Source organism: Zeugodacus cucurbitae, chromosome 6, assembly GCF_028554725.1.
Source record: "Zeugodacus cucurbitae isolate PBARC_wt_2022May chromosome 6, idZeuCucr1.2, whole genome shotgun sequence".
NCBI lineage: Eukaryota > Metazoa > Arthropoda > Insecta > Diptera > Tephritidae > Zeugodacus > Zeugodacus cucurbitae.
In genome coordinates, this window is record NC_071671.1 from 37,395,193 (window position 1) to 37,416,654 (window position 21,462).

Genomic DNA, 21,462 nt, shown 5'->3' on the forward strand with positions numbered 1-21,462 from the left:
TTCCAATTTTTTCTAACTTAACTAAAGGCTGAAACACCAACGGATTATATCCACAAAGATTAGCATAATTCTCAAGGCCAATTATACATATTTCCACTCAAGTTAAAATGGGTTGTTCGAAACATGAACTATTCACTCTAAAATAAGAAATATAAAAACTAATGTACAAATAATAACAACATACATACGTCTAATGATGTCATTTCTTTTGGCACTACACTCCTCCAATACCAGTTGGTCAATCAAGTCAAGAGGACCAATCATAGAGAAAGGGAGCCTTTCAGTTCAATAATGTTTCTACTGATGTAAGTATCAAGCTTAAAATGTCTAAATGTTTCAATCACGAATTTGATAATTATACACTTTTGTAAACAACTTTGATACACTGCACTTCTTTTCTCGTTCTCTGTGACGTTTTACATCTTTAACTCTTCTAACAGTGATTCTATAACTAATTGAATTGCTTTAGGAAAATATAAATGCCAATAAATACTCCACAAAATCCAAGTGTTGTCAATTTATTGCACATTTTGAAATCATTAACAGGTTAACGTACAATTGATATCTTGATAATTGATTGGTTCTATGAGAAAATATTTAGGGACTCTAACCGCTCTTAATATTAATTAAATTGTAATTAGTGTAATATGATTGGTTCAGTTGAAATTGTTAGTGCTTCTCTGGTGTTTTCTGTTTGTTGACATTACCCGGAACCAGATGTGCGTGTTACTTGTGTTGAAATTTTTGCAAAAGAATTTATTCACACACAAAAAACCATCCAAGAAGTAATTCCGGCAATTCCACTGCCATTTGGCTTTAAATCGAGCGCGTCCGTGTCAAAATTTAATTAATACTAATACATGCGTCTTCATTATAAATCATCACATTTCAAGTGTTTGTCACCGCAAAGGCATAAATCACTGGAACAACTCGAGCGAACGCTTGGATCCGTTTACTGGTGCCATGAACTCAGGAAACTGGGAAACTGGAGTGAGGACATTAATTAATCGTTCTCTCTTGAAGTACCATTGGGAATACATACATAAATACGCCTGTTCACTTGTACACGTAGGTGTGTTTCTATATTGTACATACATATCAATGTGTGTTACTAAATGAAATGAAAGTGAAGCATTATGTTTGCGGTAAAATTTGGCATTCATTTGTCTTTTCGAGAGCTCTAAAACCACTCATCTCACTTTACATATCAGGAACACACGAACTCGCAACACGCATCCGAAGAAATAAGATATGTTTTGTTTATATTGCATTCAAACACATTGTATGGTGTAAATTCAGATATGTTTTATGTTCTTATGCAAATCGGCGTACACTCCTACTAATGAAGTCGTTACATACTGGTCACTTTCTTTGTAAGTACGATAGCGTTAATGACATTGAAATCACAAAATTTTTGGTAAGTACGAGATACAATGTAGTGGATTCAATCAAACAAATTAGATGGGACAATTGCACTAAAAGGTTGGTCATCGAGTTTAATATTCACACTTTGGTGCGTCGGTCATTACCCAACATCACACTATTAAGAAAAAAATGTTACCAACACCGATTTATTATTTTAATGAGTTAGAAGATTTTTGGTACCAGTTACCTAAAGAGTTCAAACTAGTGATGAGCGATATTGCTATTTTTGAATCACTGTGATTTCAGTGATTGCTATTTTTAAATCACTGTGATTTTATACATATTGCTACTTTTCGAACAGCTACTGCTACGGAACTGTGTTTGCTACTTTCGAACTGTGATTTCTACAGTGATCGAATTAGAATCACTGAACTGCTATCAAAGAACGTATAATAATATATTGGGCCTAATCATTGAATCCGTTGCGATCGAAAAATGGTTCGATTCGATCGAAAAATTTTACGTCGGAATCATTGAATCCGTATCGAAAATAAAATTTACGATCACATTGAACTCACTTACCGACTCGAAAAAATACATTACGCTGCTAATAGATGTCGCTAATTACGAAATCATTGAATCCGCAAAATCGAAAATTTTGCTCGAAATCTATCCGTTGGTGAATGAGTTTCGGAAATGTAAAAGAAATAAACCATTTGGAAGTTTTTATGTAAACAATTACTGATGACGGACTAAATCAAGTTTTAAATGGGTATTTTAGAGACGAGAGACAATAACGGACTAACAAAAATAAATTAAAAATGTTTAAAAGCGATATAAAGTTGTCCACTCGAAATAGCGAAAGAATTTTCTCAAAGAGCCTCAGGCGAATTAAATATTTTTATGGAAGAAATTTCACAATAGTTAAAGGTCAGTTTTAATTTTTTTTGAATAAAGCAAAAAGCACAGAAACTTTCAAATTTGTCGCATTTGTCGATACAACAGTTTTAGTTCTCACTTTGTGGTAAAGCAGTTTATAGACGGAATCAATGATTGCATGAACATTTTCGATCGAAAATCTTTATCGTATCGAAATCGAATTCGCTGCGGATTCAATGATTAGGCCCATTATTACAGAGTAGAGTTACATCAGCTTCAAAGCGTGTGTGTTTCTACGTCCCAAAGATTAAAAACTGGCTGGAGTGTCAAAACTTCAGCGGGCGATACAGAAAACTGAAGTAGTCTTGATTACGAGTAGAAAGAAAATAGAGGTTACTACTCTAAACATTGATGGGTATACCATTACAATACACCCATCACTAAAGTACCTGGGCATAATATTAGATGCTAGACTTAATTACAAAACTCATATCGAGAAAACCTGTAAAAAGGCTCCACGAGTGATCTCTGCCTTATCGCAAATTATGACCAACATAGGTGGTCCAAATCAAAATAGAAGGTTGCTTTTAGCGAAAACTAGTCAATCTATTGCGTTGTATGCGGCACCTGCGTGGGTGCAAGCATTGGGTCACAAAGCATATGCCAAAATGGTGATCTCGCTATTCAGATTAAGCGGCGTTAAAGTAGCCAACGTATTCCGAACAGTATCGCAGGAGGCTGTTAGCAGACATAATGCCACCAGATTTAATTGCCCTTGAACTCAGAAGAATATACGATTCCAGTAAAATACTCGGTAGGCCATTAACGATAGAAGAACGAAAAGAAGAAAAACCAAGGAGTCTGGAGGAATGTCAAAACCGTGGAACGAATACGAAAGACCGAAAGCAGGGCCATAAACAGAGGAGAAATTCAATGAGAGACGCGAGCCAATAGGCAAAGCTTACCTTGCGAAGTAATACTTAACAGTAATCCCATAAGGTAGATATAAAGCTGACGAAATTATGAAATTAGAAGATTCCCCCTTCGATAAAAAAAAAAAATATTGTATGTGCATTTGTGTCATGTTAGTACATGGAAAAGGCGTATGTTCAGTTGGAGTGCCAGTTCGCTGATTTCATATTTTCCTAGAAAACGATGAGCACAGATGTAAATTACCAGACATTATCAAGTTTTTGTTTGTTTCCCTGAAGTCATAAAATATTGTATAGTGTAAAAGTAATAATCATATTTATACTCTCGCAACATGTTGCACGTGGTATAATAGTTTGTTTTCGTAATATGTATGTACGTTCCTTTCCCGCTTAAGTGACAATATTTTGCAGCATCGTTGTTTTTTCTCTAAATTGCATATAAATTTCTCCGCTTAAGTGCCTTTCCCGCTGTAACTGTAATATTTAAGCCACAAATATAAAACTAATTGCAATTTTCCTCTTTTAAGTGCCTTTTGATTGTTTTCACATTGAATGCGCCGAGTATTGTTAATAGGAAAACATATACAGTAGTTTTCCGAAATAACGAACACATTAATTGTCAGGCCTGTTCGTTACATCGAATTTTTCGTTAATTCGAGTACTCACTTAGATAAGGAAGGAGATGAGTTAGATTTACTATGTGCTTATAATAGCTCAGATTTTTATCCGAGGATAAGGGAGGGACTTGAAATTCTGTTCGCAATTCCCTGCACAACTGCCACTGTTGAACGGTCGTTCAGCACTCTCAGAAGAGTAAAGACATGGCTGAGAACAACAATGGGAGAGAATCGGTTGAATGGTAATTAAAGCAAGCATTTTTTATAAATAATTAAGTACGTAAATTTTATTTTTTCAGGATTGTGCATGCTTAGCACCCACCGGGCTTTAGTCAAAGAGAATCAAGCGGAAATGGAAACGCAAAATCTGGATGAGTTTTCAGCGAATCCAAGAAAACTTTTATTAGCATGAAAGGTATAAAAATAATATAAAAAAAGTTACTGGAATTAAAAATTTTTTTTCAGCCCCACCCTACATGTGGACTTGGCTACGCCCTTGTCTGCAGTGGTCTATCAAATCTCGTATTAATCGAAGGCAAATGACGGGAGTGATGCTGAGTACAAATTTAGAGCCCCCAGCACAAAAAATGGACTTAGAAGATAACCAACAGGACAATGAGCCCAAACATACAAGTCGGATTACGAAAGAATGTTTCGATCAAAAATCGATGGAACCCCTACTACTAAATTGTCTTTTTCATATGATTGCGGGTTTTGCAACAAATAGTTCAAATGTACAATATTTAAATTTAATTTTGTTAGTGCAATATACCCATAAACAGAATAGAAAAACAATCAAAGCGATAAATTTCACTACTTAAAAGAGATAATCATTTTGGTGTTTACGTGCAATTGACCGGCCACTGACTTTCCACTAACTAATCCCAAAGGTAAATTATGTAAATAAATATGTAAATTCATACTATCTACTACATATCTGATTCTCTCATCACGTCAAAGATATCGATCTTGTCACATCACTCGAGCGATATATTCTTTCCCCAATATAAAAAAATATACAAGGACAAAACTAAACTAACTGACGGGATTGTTAAAAAAGGAAACAACTTTGGAAGTTCCAATGATTCAGGTTACCCCGCAATTATCAGTGTTAAAATATACCTCAAAACTAATTTAACACACTCCTTTGGTAAACAATAACTAAGTGGAGTTATTTTAATTATCTATTTCAAATTTATTAACCTTTTTAGTGTTGTTTTAGTGTTAAATGTACACATACATATGTATGTATTTCCATGTGTAATTATCATTTCCACATTCCATTGCCGGCGCCAAATTTCCCTACTAATTACTTTAAAATATGTATTTACTAAAGTGATCACATGTTTTTGTGGTATTTAAATGAATTGAATTAAAACCATTCCTCATATGCACACATGTTAGAAGTACAACTTCTTATTTCGGGATTGGAGTCACAATCTATTTGTGTCATAAATGATAATAGATTATGTGCGTCTATCGCGCCAAGTTCTGATCCATACGTTTATGTGTGTAAAGAAATATGTACTTTCTTTGCTGGTTGCACATAAGTGACGAATAATAATGATATTCAAATTAAGCAAACATTTATGGGTTTTATGAGCTGGCATACATACAAATGTGTTTTCTTCCAAGAAAAATATCCTTAAAACATTGCGACAACACCTGTAAATTGTTCTGACATAATAGCAGCACAGTCTCCCTCTCATCCATGGTTTCTTCGCTATACCGTGTACATACAGATACAATTATGTCGTTAAGCACTTCTGCGACCCTAATGAGGCCTGCATTCAAAGACATGACGCCATTCACCGCCCTTTTAATAACGCTCACAGCTTTATTGATAAACATATATATATATATATATCATATCTACTCCATAGTTACAGTTTAAGTTATTTGAGAGTGGGGTTATGGCTCCTCAAAGACATGCTTACAGAATTAAAGTGTATCTTCAACCAGCTTTAAGCACTGCTTTGAAAAGTTTATGGAAGTATATCTAATAAAATTATGTAGCTTATTTGGTTAAAAACACCAAATTTTTAACTATAAATTGAGGAAAACTCTTGGCTGCCAAATTAAATCCCCATCGAAATGACTTCTACCTACGCCACAGCGGAGCAGTTGGTGACTATTACACATGCATACATTTCTACATATTTATAAATATCAACTCACGGGCACAATCCCCACAACACTTCACAGCAACTTGATCGCAACAATAAATCGCTGCTAAGTGTCACTAATAAGTGTTTTGGATTATTTTGAAAACACCAACATCTAATATTGTCACTTCCCGCTATTACGCCTAGCCGCCTTGCCGCAATCATCCAATGGCATAGCTTAGTCTAGTGGGGCGTAAGATGTCGCTGCCCCGTTTCTCATTCTTTCCTAATTAATTTATGATTTTCCTCACCGCATTAATCTCACTCAAATGCTGGAGCGCTGCTAAAGTTTGGAGTTTGTCAACGATGGCGTGAGTACTGGAAAGAGGAGGATCGTTGGCGCTATGTCGGCGAGTTATTTCATCTGTCCATTTTCATGCGCCAAGTATTTTTCATGCCAGTGTTTACTAGTAAAAAACACTAAGGCAAAAAGGGATTGCATATCGCGCAGCTTTTTCTTTCTGGAGGTATGATGCAAACAAATCATTGTATCCTTCCTAGTATATTTAAACTTACTGTACATTTTAGATAGTTTTTAGATGGTTCAAAATCCATTGCAAAGCCAACCCCCCTATATATGTGAGTAAATATGTTAATTAAAATGTTGAATTTTATATCGTTACATTCGGGGCTTTCTACCCGGGCACCCCTGTTTAGTACAATATCCCCACCACTGCTAATTGCTTTTCTTGTTGCGTTGCATAACTCATTCATAAGTAGTCTCTTGTTCTTATGACATTTATCATAATCTGTCCATTCGTTTGTGTAAGTTTATTCGTAACATAATTTTTTGACACCATCAAACTTTGAGGCAGATGTATTATAGAAAATATGCACTTATACTTATGTATATTATAAAAAAATATTGTTTTAGGTAGAATATTATGTAAGTATAAATCTAAAATTGATTTTTTAGATATATGATTCGCAATTTCTACAATGGCCTCCTTTATGGATTTTAGTTACAATTAAATATCTTAATTGTTTGCTTTTAGCAATGATTAATAGTTTAAGATTAACACAGCATTTGCAAAAACCAAATAGCATTTGCAAAAACCAAATCTGACATAACCAAACATTTAACTAGATGAAACCTGCCCCAATCGTTGTATGCAAGTATAACTGTTTTTGGTCATCTGCTTACAACAAAAGATTCATCCACATCTCATAGAGGAGGTTAAAATAAAATTAACGTTCTACAATTTTTATACTCTCGCAACAAAAGTTGCTAAAGAGAGTATTATAGTTTTGTCCACATAACGGTTGTTTGTAAGTCCTAAAACTAAACGAATTAGATATAGGGTTATATATACCAAAGTGATCAGGGTGACGAGTAAAGTTCAAATCCGGATGTCTGTCTGTCCGTCCGTCCGTCCGTCCGTCCGTCTGTCCGTCTGTCCGTCCGTGCAAGCTGTAACTTGAGTAAATATTGAGATATCTTAATGAAACTTGGAACACGTGTTCCTTGGCACCATAAGAAGGTTAAGTTCGAAGATGGGCGGAATCGGACCACTGCCACGCCCACAAAATGGCGATAACCAAAAACACATAAAGAGCTATAACTAAGCCATAAATAAAGTTATGAAAATAAAATTTGGAATATAGGATCGCAATAGGGAGGGGCACATTTGAATGTAATTTTTTTGGAAAAGTGGGCGTGACCCCGCCCCCAAATATGTTTTTTGAATATATCTTGCAAACCAATAAAGCTATATAAACCAAACTTTCTGCCGTCGTTTCTTTTAGTCGTTTCCTTATAAAGCCCATGAAAGAAATCGGTTAATAACCACGCCCACCTCCCATACAAAAGTTAGGTTGAAAATGACTAAAAGTACGTTAACTCACTAACGAGAAAAGTCAGAAACACAAAATTTCACAGAAATGATAGCAGAAGGAAGCTGCACTCAGATCTTTTTACAAATTGGAAAATGGGCGTGGCATCGCCCACTTATGGGTCAAAAACCATATCTCAGGCACTACTCGACAGATTTCAATGAAATTCGGTATATAATATTTTATTGACACCCTGATGACATGTGTGGAAAATGGATGAAATCGGTTCACAACCACGACTACTTTCTTTATAACTCAATTTTGAATTCCATCTGAATCCTTCACTTTATAATATATACATTAGGAACCAATGATGATAGCGAAATAAAACTTTACACAAATACAGTATATGATCAGTGGCATCACTTGTGAAAAAATTGTCGAAAACGGACTATAACTTTTCAAGGCCCCAGATATCGAACATGTTGAACTCAGCGCCTAAGGTTAAATTTGAACTGAAAATATGGGTAAATCTCTCAGCTAATTTAATGTAATTCAGAGGAAATTGTTTTCTTCCAATAGTGTGTCTCTGTTCCAAAAATTATTAAAATCGGGTCCCAACATCTCCTAGCTCCCATGAACATAATTATAGGTTTTTCAAAAATATCATCCCCTAGCTCCCATATACCTAATTATAGGTTTTTCAAAAATTCATTGGGCTTTATTACGCATATATGTATTGGTTAATATGTCATATATCTTAGCAAAATTAAGTGAGCGTATAGTATTGGATAGAGTCTCCCTTGCTGGTGAAATTGAATGAAATCGGTTCAGGAATTACCTCAGCCCTCATATCTATATATGACGATTTTCGTTATTCTATTAAACTTTATGCCGAATTTATGGGTAAATTTGTGGGTTATCTTAATAAAATTTCTTCAATAAATTGCGAGAGTATAAAATGTTTGGTTGCACCCGAACTTAGCCTTTCCTTACTTGTTCATAAATCGATCTGTAATATATTAGGGGGATACATAATCAATATGTTATAGAAGACAAATTGGCCATTTGTCTAAATTCTGATCTTTCCTACTGGATTTCTAGCAGACATTTTGAAATATTCCACTCTAATAACATTATTTTGCATATGACTCAAGCAGCTCACGACTTCCGGTTTTAGACCAAGTATCCCCTGGGTAGCTAACAGACATCCGTTCCCGAAGCCCGCTTCTGCGGTTGTGCGTAGGGTTTGGGACCCACCACATAAAACAACCTCCCCAATGAAAAAACAATCAGAGCCTCGGATGAGAAACCCCACTTTTGATGACAACCCCTGCAAAAGTTTTAAGGATCACGATTTGAAAGCATGCACATGGAGCGCAAATTTGGTGTTGGATTTGTGGTGGGAGAGAGACTCCGTCGCCGAGTCCTGGCATTAACCCCGGTGGATGAACGTCTTGCCACAATCCGCATCAAAGCGAGGTTCTTCAACATATCACTGATTTGCGCCCACGCCCCAACGGAAGAGAAGGACGATGTGACCAAAGATGCTTTCTATGAGCGCCTAGAACGCACATATGAGCGCTGCCCCCGCCACGATGTCAAAATCGTGCTTGGCGATTTTAACGCCACGGTGGGTAAAGAAGGTGTCTTTGGCACAACAGTCGGAAAATTCAGCCTCCATGCCGAAACATCGCCAAACGGCCTGAGGTTGATCGACTTCGCCGCAATATGGTTGTCGAAACACGCGCAATCAAATCGAGACGGAAGACATGTCTCCTGTGTTTTAGACGTGCGTACGCTCCTGATGTATGGCGCCGAAGCGTGGACGATGACAACATCCGATGAGACGACTCTTTGGGTTTTCGAGTGAAAGGTTTTGCGTAAGATTTATGGTCCTCTGAACATTGGCAACGGCGAATACCGCAGACGATGGAACGATGAGCTGTACGATTTATACGACGACATTGACATAGTTCAGCGAATAAAAAGACAGCGGCTACGCTGGCTAGGTCATGTTGTACGAATCATGAATGATAGAAGACAAGATTAAGACATTCGTTTACAGTTAGCTTTTTTGGGTTTTGATTTCCTGTTGAGTGTCACTTTCACGACTCAAGAACACGCGAGCAAAACAAAAAACGAAAGAAAAATTGACAAATTGCACGGTGGTACAAAACAATAAAACCAAAGGACCTGAAGTCAAGGCTAGTGCTTAATTATTATTTAAAATTCTAAGTGAAAAATGTATTAACTTGAAAAAGAAGTCCGCAATGGCGGAATTAAACAACAATAGTACAAAAAAGTCGTATATAAAGAGTTTTTTTTTCACTTTTCCAACCAACAAAAAAGTTGGCAAAATGGCGAACTTTTTGTAACAAAACATATAATTGTAATTATAAATATGCCTTATTATATTGTATCATTTTATAGATGACGATTTTAGGAATCACCATCATTGTGATATTTTATCTGCACATTATTCAATTTGGTTCACTACGTTTCACATTTCCGTTTTCCATTTGACAATTCTTATGTTGCCTATTCCCTTTCATGGATCGTGAGAGTGTCACTATGTCGTAATCTTGTCTTCTATCATTCTTGGTACGAATGGATGGAAACACTCCAGCCCTGAAAGTGTTTGATGCAGTACACGCTGGTGGAAGCCGCGGAGGAGGACGACCTCCACTCCGGTGGAAAGACCAAGTGCAAAGTGGCCTGGCTTCACTTGGGGTTTCCAGTTGGCGTCAAAAAGCAAAAAGGATGAATGAGTGGCGCGCTTTGGTGGATTCGGCTATAATCGCTTAAAGCGGTTCCTACGCCAAATATTATATATATACATATATAATAACAATAAATATTCGTTTGATTTATATTTATTACTCAGCAAAACACTACAATGGTTATTGGACCAAACTAGATTTTTTCTAGGGAATGAGTCATAATTAAAAAAGATATTTCACCGTTTCCGAAGTTAGTCTCCAAAATCTAAATTTATTCCCTCGAAAATATAACTCTTATTTCAAAAATTTCTTCTTATTGCTGTGATGCATAACATTTTTCGATTAAGCTAATACTCACCTAATTATAAATTTCCTATTCTATTCAGAAATATGCCATATAAATGTAAACAAAGCTATAAAGAGGAAATAATCTATTTAGATGGGTATCATTACAATGGGGACCAAGATGTACTCCGATTTAATCACTATATGGAGTACGTTGGCGCTAGAAAAAGATATCTACTTGAGAACCTGTCAGAAATTCTAAAAAAAATCAGAGGTATTCTTTATAATACTGTGCCACCTTGCCAAAACTTGTTAATGGCTAAATATACCCCCCCAATACTGGTTTCGTAACAATATTGTTTATAGTGTCCGTTAGTTTAACACATACAATCAATTGTTATTATTGGGTAGAAATGTGTATGCAATCATTATAAAACAGTAAACTTTATGTAAATTACATTTTTTGCAAATAAAAAATCGATAGTACTACTTCGAATTAAACACACAATTATTAATTATTTTACTAACAGTTAAAATAGCGAATGAAGTTAGAAAATTAATAGTTGTTTTTTAGTTATGAACTGACTTTCAAAAATAATTAATAATCAAATTAGAAATAAAATAATATATAAAAGCATTGTATTTTGTGTTGATACATGCATGCGTGAGGTTGTACCAAACGGCTTGCTTGTGAAGTCAGCAAGCAACTGACCTGACATCCTTATATGGTGTAATAATGATTGCAAGTACGTGTGTTTCACACGTACACTCACGCAGAATATTCAATGTCCCTAATACCCCTATTTTAAGGATTCTCGATCATATAGCCTTCTTACACAGGATCTAATTGATCAATAAACCGACCTCTGCTCGATTAAAACGCTGAATAAAAGCGGCAACTTTACGTCAAATATTAATATGCTTACTTGAGTTGTTGTTGTGAAATTTTATTGTACACAGAAACTTCGTTTTTCGCAGCCAACTTTATTTCGGAACGCTCTGTCCAAAATAGAAAATTTCAACCGCTCAGCGTCGCCGTCGCGTTATTTCGGTATGCGCCATACAAATTGTATGGGTATGAGAATTTTTAGACAGTCATTTGCCGCTGACGCTTTTATTTAGGGAAGGCAGTTACTTCGGAACGCGCTGTCACAATATAATTTTTCAACCGCTCAGCGTCGCCGTCGCGTTATTTCGGTATGCGTCATACAAATATGGGCATGACGATTTTTTGACAGTAATTTGCGGCTGCCGCTTTTATTTAGGGAAGGCATTAAGGTTGATCTACCATCAAAATAAAAAATCTACATTAATTTTTGATTAAATTTTAATCGACTTGAATATGAAATGCAACTCTGCGACAAAGACGCTGATGAAACTTACTAACTTCTTATGAAAAGCAAAAACAAAAATGTGTAACAGCGGATCGGTTATCGGTAGCCGGCAGTGTAAAGGCCAACAAAGGGTTTCTCAATAAAAATTTTGATTGATCAATTCATTTGGCTGCGTAAAAACGCCATCTTTATCTAACCACCTATCTTCTTGATTGACTTTATCGTATATGGTATTTATTTAAATGGAAGGTGTCAAAACAAATATTGAAATCCTTTGCAACATTTTTATACTCTCGCAACCAAGTTGCTAAAGACAGTGTAATAGTTTTGTTCACATAACGGTTGTTTGTAAGTCCCAAAACTAAACGAGTTAGATATAGGGTTATATATACCAAAGTGATCAGGGTGAAGAGTGGAGTTCAAATCCGAATGTCTGTCCGTCCGTCCGTCCGTCTGACCGTCCGTGCAAGCTGTAACTTGAGTAAAAATTGAGATATCTTAATGAAACTTGGAACACGTGTTTCTTGACACCATTAAGTTCGAAGATGGGCGAAATCGGACCACTACCACGCCCACAGTGTGGCGATAACCGAAAACATATAAAGAGCTATAACTAAGACATAAAATAAGCTATTGAAGTAAAATTTGGTATGAATGATCGCACTATGAAGGGGCCACATATGTGATTTTTGGGGCGTGACCCCGCCCCCTACTAAGTTTTGTTCATATCTCGTAAACAACTAAAGCTATATCAACGAAACTCTCAGGAGTCGTTTTCTTCAGGTATGTCCTTATACAGTGGAGCAAATAGGATTATAAGCACGCCCACATCCCATACAAAGGTTATGTTAAAACTACAAAAAATTATTTAATTCAGTAAGGAAAATCACCAGAAACCTTAAATTTCATTATAAAGATGGTACAGAAAAGCTGCACTAAAAATGGTATACAAATTTTTAAATGGGCTTGGCTCCGCCCACTTATGGGTCAAAAACCATATCTCCGAAACTACTCGACCAATTTCAATGAAATTCGGTTCATTATATCTTCTTGTCTTCCCAATGATATATTATGACCACACACAACCACGCCTACTTCCTATATACAAGAACTTTGATGTCGATCTGAATCGTTTACTTTACATTATATAAAATAAGCACCACTGCAGATATCGGAACAGAACTTTGCACAAATACTACATTTATAGTGATGTATCGCCCTTCTAAAAATAGCCGAAATCGGACCATAAGTATTCAAGGCCCCATATATCGAATATGAGGACCTCAGAGCTTCGAATAAATTTTTTCCCGAAAATATAGGTAAGTTTCTCAGATATTTTGAAGAAATTCAGATGGAATATTTTTCTTCTAATAATATGTCTCCGTGCCAAATATTAGTCATAACTTTCTCTAGTTCCCATATTATATATATATTAGAGTTTCCAACTTTCAATGGATTTTATACCATATAAATGCCGAATATGTGAGTCGAATTGTGTGTAATATTAATAAAATTAAATAAATAAATTGCGAGAGTATAAAATGTTCGGTTACATCCGAACTTAGCTCTTCCTCACTTGTTACTATAAAGTTTCATCAATTGAGTCTTGCAAGATTATAAAATGTTCGGTTACACCCTATCATAGCCTTGCCTCACTTGTTTTCAGTATTTTTTATAATACGTGCGCAAACTACATATTACATGATACTATATGTACTATATATTGACTTGTAAGCAAGCTGCAGTTCTACTTATCTAAAAGAGCAATGGCAGCGAATTTAATTGGAACACATGCCGTATTCTATCCAAAATTAGCTGCCAATAAACACTTTGACCTGCCTGCTAATTAATTTTAGCAATTACTCAAATGTGTCAGTTGACATCCAAAATAGCTTTCTTCACCTTCAATTGGAATTCCTTTAAAGTACGATTCAAACCACAAAGGAAATTCTTTCCTCATCCTTTAAGGGTGCATATATACATACATATATAGTATAAATTTGTAAGCTCATAATTGGATATGAGCTTAGTTTTCCCAAATTCAACATGTAATGTAAGCAACATAGAATTGATTATATCTTCTACTTAAAATACTTAAAAGTTTTGATGAATATCTCTAAACTGCAAATCTATTTAACGTTCTACCAGACGAATTAACAATCCGACATGCTCCATCTTTTTTAGCATGTGGTGGCAATACTTGTCGAAAATCACTGCTAATTGTCGCAGACGATTCTACCCTTTCAAGATTTCATTCGATGAGTATCAGCAATACATTTATATACATACATATTATGTATGTATATGGTAGATATTGATGTAAGCGCCATTTGTCTTATTTGTTCGTACAGTTCGTACAGTTCGTACAGTTCGTAACGTACGTAAATACTGTGACCTGTAAGACGACAATATGGGTATTTTAGATGTGAAAAAAGCAAAAATTAATCACCAACTAATTCAAAAATTAATTTTTAATATCAATTCGACGAATAGCCTTTTCACACAACAGCTTATTGATCAATAAACCGGCCTCTGCGTATTAAAACGCTGCAGCTCTGTCGTATTTTTTGATAAAATAGCATTAACACTACTCGACGGATGTCGCTGCTGGAAATAAATAAAAAAAGTAGTAATAAGCTGATGAAACTTACCAACTTCTTATGAAAAGCAAACAAAAATGTATAACAGCTGATCGGTTATCGGTAGCCGGCAGTGTGAAGAAAAAGCAAAAACTGGTTTCGCAATCAAAATTTTAATCAAACAATTAATTTGGCTGTGTGAAAACGCTATAACGATAAATTACTATAAATTGTGTAATACATTCTAAGAAATAAAGATAATCGAATTGTAAAAAGAGTTGTTTGACACTAATAAAATTGAATGATGCATGTTTTTTGTTGTTCTTGGTTTGTTTTTCCATGGCGCTTGCACTTTTTTGCATTAATATCTAAAATCTAAATACTGCAGCAAAATTTATTGCTTTACAGAAAGTCAAAAAGTGTGTTTATTTGCAATGTGAAAACTCATTCTTGATATACTGTATATATTTGTATATGTTAAGTGCTCACAGAGTGGTTCTCCCATCCGTGTGTTATGCTGGGGTATATGGATGTACATCTGAAGCATGTCTCCCTATTTCTTCGCAATTATCATTACGACGTCTCGGATGTCATTGCAGCATCCGCAATTCGATAGCGAACACATTGTAGACCGATTAAGTCTGATATTGTTGTTGGCAGATTTATTGGGCGAAGCGATAAGCATGTGTTGTAATTAATTTCCAAGAGTATTAAAAAATGTTAAAAGGATTGGACTTTTCTTACTTTGATTTGTGATTAATATTTTTAAGGTGTAATAATATGCTTAGTTTGTTAGTTTTATTTATGCTTTCTTGATTTTAAGGAGTCCGTGTGACTAAATGGTTAAAGTTATAATAAACAACCAGGAATTTCGAAGTTCTATATGGGTGATTCTAAGATAAGAGGTAACTTGTGCGGCAATCAGCTTAAAGTATTGTTTTTGTCCTTTATGTTGCAATTTTTTTAAATGAATGACATCATATTAATGTAGTGCATTAAATAACATTACAATTTACTGTATAATTAAAACAATATTTTCTGAAATTCCTTACAAAGTCTAAAAAGTATCTCCTCTGGCTTGTCCCCTTTCTACTTTTTATTTAACTTTCGCACAATACATATGTATATTTTCTGTATGAGATGCTAAACCTAAACTAAGTTCAATTGGAAGTAAACTATTTAAAATTATGTGTTGTTAATTAAAAAACAAAATTATTTGGTTTATTTCATATACATAATATTTTAAATTAGCTTTTTTCCCGATTTTTTTTTTTTGTGACATCACATTTCAAAATTTAGGGCAATATCGTTTACCGCTCTGATGCGCTCCTGGCACATGTTTCGCGCCGGCGCAGTGACTTCTATTCGTTCCCATTGTTTACTTGACAATTGTCTTCTGTCGTGTAACAGTCATAAATTTCTAAGTCGTAGTATTCTGAAGTATTTTTAATTAGCATAATTAAGTATCTATTATTTCTATATTAAGTATCTATCGCCTCCAGCCATCTCCAGCATCAACAATACCAAAAATATTACCCTCGCAATCCAACGCAGAATCGCTCTTACCAACAGATGCTACTTTGGACTCAGTGGACATTTGAATGTTAAAGGCCTCTTTCAATGAACCAAAACCAAACTCTACAAGTCCCTTATCATACCCGTTCTGCTTTATGGTGCAGAAGCATGGACAATGTCAACATCCGATGAGACGGCACTAAGAGTTTTCGAGAAAAATGTTTTGGGGATGATTTATTGATAAATAAAAGGGACAAAAATCATAATATAGAGGTTTAATGAAAAAAATCCAAAGTTTCTCTTTGGCCGTATTCTCTATGCAATTGAAACTTCTTATTGTAGAATCACCCATATATAATACATGGTAGTATCGATGAATAGAGTATATCCAATTTTAGTGTTGTTGAAGACAGACAAGATACTCGTTGGCGACACGACGATCATGAAGTGAATAGGTGAGAGAGAAATGTCATTTTCATATGTACTTGCTTGTTACTCAGCAATTAGAACATTCCTTTTTAAAAGCAGCGGGCTGAGAATACTTTACCAACTATATATATTTCAGCCTTCTGAATGTTTGCATAAGATAGACTGCCCGATTTTCGGGCCCCAACGTAATAACTATGCGGTGATGTCTTTAAGTTTGTTGAAGAACGTTGTTTGGTTGTTTCGTCAAAAAGTTTTTCACAAAAAAATTCATTGGGTGAATAAAATTTGCGGGGGAGTAACTCATGAAGTGCCTAGAACTTGCTGATAAGTTGAGTTAAATGAGTGTCGCAATGCAAAGTTGAACCTCCAATGGTGGTCTTACAGTTTAATTGCCAAACAATATCCATATCGTCCATTCCAACAAAATGCTCTACTGGACAAGACCCAGAATAATGACAGTCAGTTAGCGGCAAGTCTCAAACCAAAGAACTGCATACACCCACCGAAACAAATATAAAGGCCACCAAATTTTCTTTAAAAATCAAATATAGTGGCATACTTAGATTAAAGATTGTTTTGGAAATTTGTTATTTATGCTTATACGATTGTTCCTTGGGACTTTTATTGGTGTTTATCCATAATAACGGATGAATACCGTTATTTTATTTTACGCCAGTGTGAAATAATTATAAAGGCAATAGAAATTTCAATTGAAAATGTAAAGTTTTTATGTAAAAAACTGAAAAAATGGAAACGTAAGTTGCTAGCTTTTTAGATTGTTTTTGTTTAATTTTTTTCTTTTTCTTTGTTAGTTTTTATTTTAACAAGAATTCCGTGGAAAACAATTTACAGATGAAGAAAAAGTAAAAAATTTAAAGCAAATTTGGCAAACGGAAATATAATAAAGGTAATAATAACAAGTAAGGAAGGGCTAAGTTCGGGTGTAGCGGAACATTTTATACTCTCGCAATTTATTTATTTAACTTTATTTATATTATATATGTAATACACAATTTGACCCTCATATTCGCCATATATATTGTATAAAGTCCATTGAAAGATGGAAACCATAATATTAGGTTAGAAGCACCGAGGTCCTCGTGTTAGATATATGGGGCCTTAAAAACCCAAGGTCCGATTTCGGCGATTTTTAGAATGGGGTTGCCACACTATAAATACAGTATTTGTGCAAAGTTCTGCACTAATGCTTACTTTATATATTGTAAAATAAACGATTCAGATCGTCTTCAAAGTTCTGGTATATAGAAAGTAGGCGTGGTTGTGAAGCGATTTGGCCTATTTTCACAACATATCTTCTTTAATTTTTGGACTGTATGAAGAAGTGGCTAAAAAAATGACTGCAGAAAGTTTGGTTTATATAGCTCTATTGGTTTGCGAGATATGTACAAAAAAACCTATTTGGGGGCGGGGACACGCCCACTTAAAATTACATCTAAATATGCCCCTTCATAGTGCGATCCTTCATACTTAATTTTAGTTCCATAGCTTTATTTATGGCTTAGTTGTGTCACTTTATGTGTTTTCGGTTTTCGCCATTTTGTGGGCGTGGCAGTGGTCCGATTTTGGTCACCTTCCTATGGTGTCAAGAAATAAGTGTGCCAAGTTTCATCAAGATATCTTAAATTGTACTCAAGTTAAAGCTTGCACAGACGGTCAGACAGACATTCGGATTTGAACTCCACTCGTCACCCTGATCACTTTGGTATATATAACCCTATATCTAACTCGTTTAGTTTTGGGTGCTACAAACAACCGTTATGTGAACAAAACTATAATACTCTCTTTAGCAACTTTGTTGCTAGCAACTTTGTTGTAAACAATTTTATTAAATTGGGTGATTGGTTATGGTAAAAAACAAACGATCATGAAGGACTCCATTGATCGGAGAAATGAGTAATCGTGAGATAAAATGTATCCCTTCTGGTGGAAAGCTAAATTCGAAAGAGGTTAATGAAGAAATGAACGTCCAACGGTGTGTTCATAAAAATTTGAAACGAAAGTTTCGAAACCTACACTTTTGCCAAGGCATAAAATAGCAGACTACGAATTGCAGGCAAATACAGATTGAAAAAATTGATTTTTTTTTATTTCTTCGGACGAGAAAACTGTTAATTTAGTTTGCCGGACAGAAACGAAAATGACGAAATTTTGGAGGTGGGTCTCTTATGGTTTGGACAGATTTGAAGTATAGAAAAACCACTCCAAAACCTTTCATTTTTACCAAAATGGACTCAGAGTATTATGTGCAGCTGTTGGAGCAAAGTCTAGTGACCTTATATAGAATATTTTTGTTTATCCTGAGTACATTTCAGCAGAATAATGCAGCGATTAATCGATAAAGAGTTTTTGAAATTCAAAGGTAATTTCCACCCCAGCTGAATCAGATCTGAATCCAGTAGAGAATCTACGGTCCACGCTAACGACAGAAATTTTCTGATTTCTTCATTACACTTTTCCATTTTTTCACCTGTCAATTATCTTCCACGCGGCATTCTTGTTAAAATAAAAACTTACAAAGAAAAGCAAAAAAATATAAAAATAAAACAATTTAAAAAGCTAGTAACTTACCTTTCCTTAATTTCTTTTCATTGAAATTTTCAATTGAAATTCCTATTGCCCTTATAATTATTCCGCAGTATTCATCCGTTATTCTGGATAAACACCAAATGAAGTCCCAAGGAATAAGCATAAAAAGCAAATTACCAAAAAAAATTGAAGTATCCCACTATGAATACTCGTAAATTACATATGCATACGTTCTTTACACTAGAGATCGTAAATAAAATGATTTCATTTACGTTCTCCGCTCTTTGTTCCTCATTTCATTTACGCTCTCTTCGTTCAAATATTCATTTAGTTTATCTCATCTCTGCTAGATGGTGCTACCAGCGCTATCAGAGACAAAATCCCAAATGATAAAACCCCGAAAAATAACAAAAGTTCTCTGCAAGAAATCGAAAACTTAATTAATGCACCTGAATAATTTAATTTGTAAGTGCGACAATACTTTTACTGCACAACTCGTATATATATATATATGAAATATGCATTTGATTTGTAATTTATAATTTACTAGCAGACCGCTCCGGCTTCGCAAGGGTTTAAACAATCATCACGGAACCTTTTTGATACCCTCAACTGGAAACTATTTCCAGAAAGTTGAGATTCTAGCAATAAATATTGCCTATGTTACTCGTGGTGAATGTAGCTTTCCAATGGTGAAAGGATTGAAATCGGCACAGTAGTTTTTGAGTTTTTTCATTACAAACACACATATACATTTTTCTTCTTTATAATAGTAGTATAGATAAGAATTAATGAATCACAAATTAAATTCAGGGCTTATATAAATTTTAAAGTTTTTCCCAATTAATCTGTTGCACGTAATTGAGCTTGTACATTTTAAAATGTTATTTTAATAACATTTTTGGAAAATTAGTTTATTTTTGATAAGCAGTATAATTATATTTACCTAGTATTTAAGAACAATATAGCGAGCGCAATACTTTTCATTTGAACTTTCATAGTAATCTTTTTGTCTGTTGTTGCAGTATTAACATGGAATCATACCACGGACTCTCCCTTTGACTAAGCCAAAATAAAGTTATAATCCTTGGTGTTATGCATAAGTTAAATTTTGTTATCAAGAACCGGGATATATTGAGTTTTAAGATTTTCGTCATCGATAATGATTAGATTTGAGTAAAATTATAATAAATTGTTACTATTCTATTGTTGCACAAAAAAGATTGAAATCAAAGATAGTCATTATTTATGATCTCAAAATAAAAATTCACTACATGTAATCCAATGTATTTTACGAAGTTTTTTGGTATTATTGTTTCATGTCCCTTTAGAACAAATCTGAAGGATCAAATTTATGATTTGATTTTGTCACTCCCCCCTTTCGCTCTTTAAGGAATGGCTAAGTTCGGGTGTAACCGAACATTTTATAATCTCGCAATTTATTTATTTCATTTTATTAATAATTAATCCGGATTCGCACGGGTTTAAAGAAACATTTAAATTTACAAACACATTCACACTCTCCCATACATATTGATGTATGTACCTCCACCTTTTTGCTTGGGATCATTAAGAGTAAAATTCGAACACGAAATTATATATTTTTGAATTGAGCTAAAACTTGATTACGACTTTTAGACTTTGATGTCTGTTGTCTTTCTCTTTCATCATGAAGGCGTTGGGAACGCTCAGAGTTCGACACCCTAAGGCGAGCTAATATTTTGCTCTTAAAGCCGCTGCACATGTTTCGTACTCGATTCTCGAGGGCGTATTTATTTGGAGGCTCCCAAATTTTGTTCAACAAGCTGCTGCGATCGCTCGATAATCGAATCTCACGCGTGTGTTTGAGAAGTCCTTAAAGTGAGAACTCGTTACTCGACTCTCTAGCGCCATTGCGATGCATATTCTCTTCAACTTGCAAAACGGTTTTCAGTTTCTGATGAAGATTCTTCATCACGGCGTCTTTCCAAAAAGTTGAGGATATTTCCGAAAAGTTGAGATCTATATAGATCATCTGAGCTTTTTAAAATGAACTGTCTTGGTACAAAGTACTAAATTACTTGTTTAATAGCTATAAAAATGTAATTGCAAAATTATAAGAACTACTCGAGTCACTAAGCTGTTTGAATAGTTAAATTGTACAATATATTATTTACTGAAAAAATTAAAATAAGACGGATTTAGTTCCGAAAAGACTGAAGTTTCGTTTTGATTATTTTTCATTTTCCCCAAAATATGGCAGCGTCTGATGTGTTCATGCTTTGTAGGTAAATTGTAATGTAGCGTTGTGAGCATATGTAAATAGTATATACATGTAGA